Source organism: Ricinus communis, chromosome 10 (genome assembly GCF_019578655.1).
Source record: "Ricinus communis isolate WT05 ecotype wild-type chromosome 10, ASM1957865v1, whole genome shotgun sequence".
NCBI classification, from domain to species: Eukaryota; Viridiplantae; Streptophyta; class Magnoliopsida; order Malpighiales; family Euphorbiaceae; genus Ricinus; species Ricinus communis.
Window position 1 is genome coordinate 6,319,304 of NC_063265.1, and position 9,773 is coordinate 6,329,076.

General features: G+C 24.8%; 1 long non-coding RNA gene across 1 annotated transcript; it reads left to right on the forward strand.

Moving 5' to 3' along the window:
- Positions 1 to 822: 822 nt before the first annotated feature.
- LOC125368654 lies at positions 823 to 3,605 on the forward strand. Its single transcript, XR_007214361.1, has 3 exons — positions 823 to 1,632; positions 1,966 to 2,424; positions 3,133 to 3,605. It is a non-coding gene; the product is annotated as an uncharacterized LOC125368654 (long non-coding RNA).
- The last annotated feature ends 6,168 nt before the right edge of the window (positions 3,606 to 9,773 follow it).

Sequence of the window (9,773 nt, forward strand, 5' to 3'; positions counted from 1 at the left end):
AAAGTAATTTAATAAAATATTTTGTAATTACAAAAAGATTTAGTATTTTACGTAAATTTATCATTTTTCCATAAGTTACTAAATTTTATAAAAGTAATCATTATTTCATAATATCCTTCATTTTTTTGCAACCAGTAACACTGAGAAAAAACTAGTATAATTTGTAAAAAAATATGAAAAAGATTGTCATTTTTCATAATTTAATAATATATTTTACGATTACGAAATGTTTAGTATTTTTTCATAAATTTAATTTTTTCATAAATCATTAGATTTATTTATAGTAATAATTTTTCGTAATACTATTTATTTTTTTACAATTAGTAACTCTTATGAAAAATTAGTTTAATTAGAAAAAATATAAAAATAATTGTCATTTTTCGTAATTTAGCAATATATTTTGTAATTATAAAAAATTTAGTTTATTTTTTATAAATTTATCAAAAATTTTATAAATCATTAAATTTTATAAAAGTAATTATTTTTTCATAATATCCTTCAATTTTCTTAATTAGTAACACATACAAAAAATTACTATAATTTATAAAAAAATGAAAAGAATTGTTATTTTCGTAAGATATTAATTATTTTTATAATTATAGAAGTATAAAAGATTTCACAGATTATAATTCATTTTTATTTATAAAATTTAAATTAATTAATAATTAACGATGATATAAATACAATTAGTTTATTTTAAACAAAGTGACCTATAAAGCACCTATTGTTTATGCATATGTATTTGTCTTTTATGTTATGCATGGCTTTGAAATAGTTTCTTGCTTACACATAATTTTCCCTCAAGGGTACGTGTCGGTGATCTGCCATGAAGACTTCAATTTCTAGTACTAATTGTCTTAACAGAACATCACATTGCTCGAGGTTTTCTGTTTTCTTTTTTGTTTTTCCATATGGATGCTAGAATGTTAGAATTTGCCGATAAAATTGTAAAAATGGAACGGCTTACTTCTATATTGTGGAATGAGAAAAGGTGCATTTTAGCCCTTAACGTTTTAACACAATGAGTAAATTGGTCTCTAATCTATTTTTTGGAAGAAATAACAGTAAAAACTATATTTTTGTGTGGTTTTAACACCTCAACAGACAAAAGTATAAACTGTGATTAGTTGAAAATGATGTGGTAAATTTTTTGACTTTTATTTAAAGTGGATCTCATTTTAGTGCATAAAATCACTTAAAATTATAAAATTATTAATTATAAAACACTTAAATTTATGTTTTCTCTTTTAATAGTATATTCAATTTTTTTATTTTTTCTAACTTATTCAATCAACCATGGTTTTTTTTATCCACCATTCCACCACCATCCATTATCACCACCGTCTCTCCACCATCTTTGGTGTTGCTTTAAGACCAACTGCCACCACAAAGCACTATCACATCTCATTATCACCATCAAAGTAACCAACAACGAACCAACATATTTTAATTTTATTAAATTTCTCAAATACCTAAAGTGCTCTATCGTTCATTACTTTCTTCATTGCAAATGCAAGACTCAATATTACTGTCAAATGAAGCTTTTCTGGAACTGCAACAATAGTTATAGTCACTGAATCTGCATTAAGCTCCACTTTCAATGGTATCTCATTTTTCTCTGTTTCACTCAAGGTAACTATTAATCTGCCTCATTTAGTCCTCATACCAACTGTTGTGACCAACATTTACTATATCTTTGGTCCTTGGAGAAGAAAAGGTATGTTCTTACTCATATCCACTGGTTCACTCTCCCCTAACAAACTTGATTCATTGATGCATAAGCTATGTCATAATATAAGAACACCATTTGCAAGAACTAGATCTCTAATAGAATGTGAAATAAAAAAATCCATCAAACTGATAGTGTGCATTTTATGCATACTAATTATCATATTTTCTTGGCTATTATTGAAGTACTTATGCTTAATTATGGATTTTAAATGTGATTATTGATTTTCATGTTAGAAGGAACGCTTTGATGCAACATGAAGCTGAAAGGATGATATTTGATGAGTTTTCATAGAGATTGATGCTTTGGAGAATTTTGGATAAAATGGAGAAAAGATGGCAGAAGATCACTTCAGTTAGAGCGTGCCCGCGGCATATTCTAGAAATCCGAATTTGGGAAAAGAAGCTTAAAGTGATACTATTTGCCATGTGACTTTTTAATTTATTTTTGGGAATGTTTATTTACTAAAAACCCCTCACAACTTAAGGTTATTTTAGGAATTCTTAGGGATCAAGTTCTTCTATAAAAAGAAAAAGATGAAAAAGAGAAAAGGAGAGTTTTTTTTAGGTTTGAAGAAAAGGGGGCTACAAACTAGTTTTCTTCCTATCATCCATTGTTTTCCTTCTTTGCTTTATTTTCTCTACAACAATTATGTGTGGCTGAACTCTTTTCTTTCCAACTCAAGATTAATTAAGGTTTGAATTCATATGGGTTGTGAGATTTAATTATTCTTCATTATTTTCTCAAATCTATTAATATTCATGTATCTTCTATGTCTATTAGGAATTCTATTTTTGTTGATTGTGTGAGAAGGCCTATTACTCAATTATCAAAATAGTCTATGCCAAATTAGAATATTAAATCCGTAATTGTTTAATTATTCTAATAATTAGTGGTAGAATAACATGCCCATGTTATGTGAATACATGATATAGTCTAAATGAATTCATCTTATGTATTTGTTGGTTAGGGTTGGGTTTCTCTAAATTGCATTGCTATTGGTAAATTAAATCTTGGAATCTTTTCTAGGGTTGTTTATTCAGTAAGAGAATTAATCAAATGGCTTCTATTGATTAACGAAAAATTAAGGAGAAATTAGGTTGTTAGAGTTTCTCAACAACTATAACCAATTTATTAATGGATTTGGAAATTATATTTGCATCAATGATCAATTCAATGAATTAAAACTGAGATTATACATTGGGTTGGAGTTTTCTCATATTGATTTATCTTCTCAAATTTTATTATTGCTTCTAATTGATTTCTAGTTTAATTTGTTTTGATTCCAAATTTAAAATCTCTCTAATTTTATTTGAATTTTGTTAAAGAAATAAATCTTACCAATCTCTATGGATTCGACCCTACTTGTCACTATTTACAAGTTGTTTTTATTTGAAGAATAGGAACTTATTTTTGTTGGATTCGACACCCATCACAAACACTAGAGAAAGACAAGTTGTGCAAGTTGTTGCTTCAATGACAACGAGGACGAGCCGAACAACGATGAGCATCAAAAATGTCGTAGAGCATCAACGCCGTCGCAAAGAATCAATGTCATCGCAAAGCATCAAAGTTCTCGCGGAAAATCAACATGGACGCAGGATTTTAGAGGAAGAATAGAAGAAAAATGGCACTTTTTGAATACTTAGGATTTAATAAAGAAGAAAAAGGAAATAGATTTTGGGGATTCAATGGAAATAGGGAAGATAACTTCTTTTTTCCCTTCCTTTTAGTTTTTGTTTCTTTTAATTAATAAAAATATTACATTTAAAAAATTTAATTAAATATTGATGAAACACTCCTAATGTCAGTTTAATGGCAACTTTATTAGCCATGTCAGGGATAAATAATGAAAGTTCATTCTGTTTAGTTTTCAGTAAGATAGAAGGACCTGAATTACGAATTTTGTAAAGTTTCATAGCTCATCTGCTCTTCGGCCTCAACATTAAGGGTGAAAATGCACCTTCTCCCTTGTAGAATTTATTGGAGAGGAAATTTTTTTATTTTTTTTCATGTTGGTTATAACAAAACTTAATAGTAAACACATTAATCGATGTTAATTTACTTACTTCTATATAATCTACATTTGTTTAGATGGCAAGCTTATTTGCTAAGTTCTTAATTCATCAGTTGGGTTATGCGAGGAAGTACAATGATCTGTCAATCTTTTCTTTCTTTTTTTTCTCTATTGATTTCTTTTAATTCAATTTACAGAGTTGAATTTTCCTTTCTCTAAAAAAAAGGAGTTGAATTTTCTAACTTTCTAATAAAAAAAAAAAATCCATAGTCCAGATTTTAATTAAAAAATTACTATCTAATAAATTAATTAATTAAATTTTTTTCTTTATCGTTGTAATTGAAAATAGAAAATAGAAAATATTAATGAACAATACAAGTAAAGAGAAATATGAAATAAAATTATTAATTCATAAATAGCAACACAAATCTATACGCATAAATTTAATTATTAATTGATTTATTGGACTGCTAAGTTTAATCCATTAAAATTAATCCTAATAAGAATGTGTAGTTGAGACTTGAGCTTATGCCAAAAAATTATATTAAAAAGCTAAATTGTCTTTATTTGTAATTTTAATTTTGCATGAATGAAATTTATAAGCAACTATGTGTTATTATTAAATAAATATAAAATCAAGTATATAATGTGTTATTATTATATAAATATAATGTAATTCCTTATATATGTAATGTTTACGGTTATTATAAATGAATTATTTAAATATTATTTATATATATATATTATATTTAAATAATGTAATTCTTTTCGTTATATAATATATAATTCATTTATAATAACCTCATTACATATATAAGAAATTACATTTAAATTAACATAAAAATAATAGTTCATATGCATTAAAGTAATGAAAAAATGGTTGTTATTTTGTATATTTTGTAACCTTACTATTTTTAAATTCTCTATTCTACTATTCCTTTACACTTTTTTATACTCTTAATTCATAGTTATTTCTAATTATAATAACAAATTAAATTAAGTAGAAAATATAATAATTGACCCTAATGTAAGTTATTATATAATAATCCGCCCTACAGACAAACACAAAAACTAGTGTATATGAAAATAATATTTTAACTTTTTTTTTTTTTTTTTACATGACATATTATATGAATCCTAAAACTGGTTTTTTTTTTTTTAATTCTTAGAGAACTAATCTATTATAATATATTATTTCAAAATGAAGAAGGCTTTTGGAGAATAAAGAGCGATGATCAATCTTTTTCATTATAGGAAGCCTATATCTACTGTTTTATTTTTTATATTTAACTATTTAATTATTATGACCATTTGATTAAATATGTTAAGCTAAATTTTTTTTAATATTTAGTTTAACCTTTTTACTTTTGTATGAAACCTTGTTATTTTTATATTTAATGAATTATTTATTTGTTAACATTTCTTTATTAGTTTCATATATTATTATTATTATTTAACTATCGTATTAATTAAATAATAATAATTGTTATAAAAATATTTAAGTTGAATACATTAAAAACACCATCTTTATTTCAATCTATATTGATATAAGGAACTTTAGTTACACAATTAATTTGAGTGATTAAAAGAAAATGAATATCACAATCTTATTCATTAAATTCATATTTATTATTAAAACAAAAGGAGTATTAAGTAATTGGTTAGGCCAGATACTGCTCTTATTATATAATTTTTTAAAATTATCTCATTTATTACTTTATTAGTTTATTTATTTATTTTAAAAATTTATTTATTTATTTTAAAATATTTTTTTAGTGTGTTTAGATTTACCTTTTGTGTTTTGAACTCGATAATTAGTCTTTATAATAAATGACTTCACATTCATTGAGAGATCTATCTCGGAATGTAATTATCTCTTTACTATGCATTTGCGAATTCTAAGTTTGACAAATTAATAAATGAATAACAACTAAGAAAATGATGTTGATTTTCTGTATTTGCAAGTTCTAAATTTGACAAATCAATAAATAAATAACAATTAAGAAAATGATATTGATTTTCAAGTTTCATCTTGATTGAGAGCTGCAATGGAACTCTTGTACTAATTTTTATTTGTCAATTAATTTATATAAATAATAGATAAGATATGGATAAAATTATATTATATTATTTAGAAACATTATGTACGGTTAAGAAACAATTTTTTTTAAAACCATAATCTTTAGTTTTTTAAAACACAAATTCTGTTTATTAAACTGTTTTGAAAAGAATTAAATACTTCTAAACAACACGTGTTATTTAATTTTATAAAAAAAGAAAAGAAAAAAAAAAAACAGAAAACCAAAACGATAAAAAGCACTCCCTAAAATGTTCATCCTTTTTTATTCTTTTAATCGAATAGTTTTTTATTAATTAAAGTTCCAGAATATTAACTAAATAAGCCTTAAATTTTACTTGCATGCACATTTCACATTCATCACAAATAGCATTAAGATGATTTTTCTTTTATACTTTTATACGCCTTTTAACCTTTTTTAGAAAAAACTTTGAACACTTTTTGAATTCTTTTTCTTACTTCGGTACACTTTTTGGATTCTTACTTTAATACATGTTTTAAACTCTTTTAACTTGATAAGATAAATAATATCTATGCATAAAAATATGACCGATCCGATTAGGATTAAAAAGTCAGAACAATTCGGATTAATAACAGCTCAATGTGCAAGTCACAAGTGAATAAAGATTAATAACTAGTAGAGAAACTCGAACAACATGCTCATTCCGAAATATAGGAATAAATCCGAACAGAATAAAAAATAGAATTTAAGTAGAAGACTAATGCTCTACAAGCAAGAAGATAAATTCTATTTTTATACAATTAAGGATCAATCAAGCAGTATATAAGGAGGAGGTTTGACATCCTCCTTATATACAATTATATATTATTTAAGTAGAATACAATTATATAATCGTAATATTCATCTTACGATTATATATTCCTTCACTTGTCCTCCAAATCACTCATTTAACCATCGCAGTAGATTTAAAAGATTCCCTTCTGGTGATTCTTTTGTTTTACTTATTTATAGGTATTCATTTTTAAAGATTATTGTGCCAGGCGTTCATTTACCCAACCAGGTGATTTTTCAATATATATATCAAATACAAATGATATAAACATAATATTACTAAATTCAAAAAATATATACTTATGATATATCTATATATATTCGATATATGTTATTCTATATTTTTTTGCAAAATATATATAATCTCTTAATTTTCTAAAATTATGAGTTTTAAAATCTAATATTCATCTTCCACAATTTTTAAATCCTTATAAAAATTAGCCATTTAAAAATTTTAATGCAATAAAATTTAAACCAATATAAATTCAACTAAATTTTTTTGAAATTAAATTTACCTTTTATGAAATTAAAAAATTTGATGATTAGTTTGGCAGAATAATACAATGAATATATTGAAAGGTAGAACAATATACTAATAAATATGGTTGCGGGGTATATTTGAGGTGGTATAAACAAAAATGGATCTTAAAAGTAAATGTCAAAAGGCTTTTGGTACGAGAGATAAAGGTTCTGAGTTCAAGATTTCCATTTATTTTCTATGGAGGTAATCTTTATAATTGAAAACTACGAAAAGTGTGAAATCCATAAAAAAAATTCTTCATTCCTCTAATATTAACATTTAACATATACTAATCATATTTTTGATAAACAAAATATAAAAAATGCCACAGGTTTTCCTTTGATACTGATCCAGCAATGGAACATTGGGTCGAGCAGAATAGAATCTGAAAGTTTGGCTTTCATATATATGGATGCATTGTACAATGGTGAAAAATCCTTGTTGAGGATGAATTCCAGCCTTACATTTCAAGTTTTGGACTGACCCATCTGGTGTCCAGGTACCTCCAATTTCTCAATTTCGCCATCCTAAAAGCAATTGTAAACCCGACAATGAGATCAAACAAATATCAGCTCTCTCTAATTCCTACTTGGTACCGGAAGCTCCAGTATTCAGAAACCAGATAGAGGCGTGTTTTTTTAGGTCAATATTATTGTTTGATTTTGAGCAAAATCATGTGATTTTAAAGCCTGAAAGTATAAAAGTTAGATGAGTTAGTTATTTTGAGCACTATGACGTCATAAATCAGAAGTGTGCATTGGCTGACTCGGTTTGTAAACCAAAATTTGTTAATTTTTATAAACCGATGCAGATCAAATAAGAAAATTTCAATTCGATTTATAAAATCAAATTATAAACCGAACCGAATAAAAGATGACAATAAACTAATATGATTTAGGTGAATGAGATGCTTGCACTTTACCTTATGAACCATAGTTTGATACGTAAGGCTTGCCATTTCTTTCTTTTAAACTTCTTTTTTAATTTCTTTCTTGTTTACTTCCTTCTATTTTTAATTTCTTTTTCCGTTAATATACATATAACTTTAAAATCAAAGGCTTATCATTTCTTTCTTTTATTTTCTTTCTTGTTAATCTACATATAACTATAAAATCAATTAGTATATATTTCAAAATAATTATTATAAATAATTCATAGTATTTCTTTTTGAAGAAAAAAAATTAAAATTTAACCTACTAACTGCTATTCTAATATTTTTTTCATTATCAAATTTAATATATTACATACAACTAAATTGATTTCTTAAAACTTATTAAAAATAATCTGTTACATAATTTCCAAAATTGGTTTAATAGTGTATTTTATTTTATTAAGCGCTAAATGAAAAAAGTTAAAAAAGAAAATCATAATTAAAACATCGAAATAAAACACACCCTAAACAAGATTGCATTACAGCAGAAGACAAAGTTTCATAGTCGCCAAACAATTTGCAGTATAGACAAAATCTCCTGTGCAAACCTATATTTAAAAAGAGAGCAATTATATAAAAAATTTGAAAAAAAACTCTCACTCATAAAAAAAAAAAATATCTGACTAATAAGCAACACTTAAGATAAGAAATTGTTCTTTTTTTTCAAAAAATTATGGCACGTTATGATATCAACAAAAAAATCATTAAAATTATAATTGATTGTTTGTATAATGGAAGACCGAAAATTGTAACCGACTCCTAAGAATTAGTTAAGGTATAATCTTTTATGTCAAGTGACATCTATGTGACAAATGGGACTTCTATAGTTTAAATCAAGTGGTATATATGTGTCAAATGGAACTTCTATAACAACAGAGATAATACAATCTCTTTAAGAAATTAAGAATATATAATTTAAAATTATATAACTTGCCATATGGAATATATAAAGTAATGGTAGAGAATAATGTTAATAGTAAACATTAACTTGATTTTAATAGTTTAAATTTCTTATAATAAATAAGAAGTTATACTTTAAATGTTACTTATAATTTAACAAACCTAATAGTGCACTAAAATAACTAAAATTCTTATAATTTAAAAAAATAGTGTTAAAATTTATACAAATTGCTAAATAAGAAAGAAATTTTTTTGTATAGATAACTGCTTTCATATATATATATAATTTGTTATATTTTTTCTTGTGAATCGTAAGAAGATAAAAGGCATATAATTTTTCAACTTTTATATATTGATTATACAATAACTATTAATTAATAATTTTAAATTTTTTTTATTTAGATATATACGTTTCCACCTATATACCAAATCAATAAATGATTGACACATATTTATTAGTATTAAATTACACGGTGTTAGCTATTTATTTGGAAGTGCGGTTTGATGAGTTGAAATTTTATGTTAGTTGCTGTTTAGGAAGAAAAGTAAAGCATGTTAGTGACTACCACTTCTCCTTTCAATCGTCCACTTCCACGATTCTTTGCTATTCCGTTTCCAAGTTCTGGTACCAATCTTTTCAAAGAATCGACTGGAAGTTTTGAGTTTGTTCTTGCTAATAAATGTAGAAAGCTAAAGGGAGAAGGTGTCCCTTCGATAAGATATTATTACCTCATTAATAAGATATTATGATGAAATTATTAGAAAATCATAGACAAGAATCAACTATAAAACATCATATAGACAGA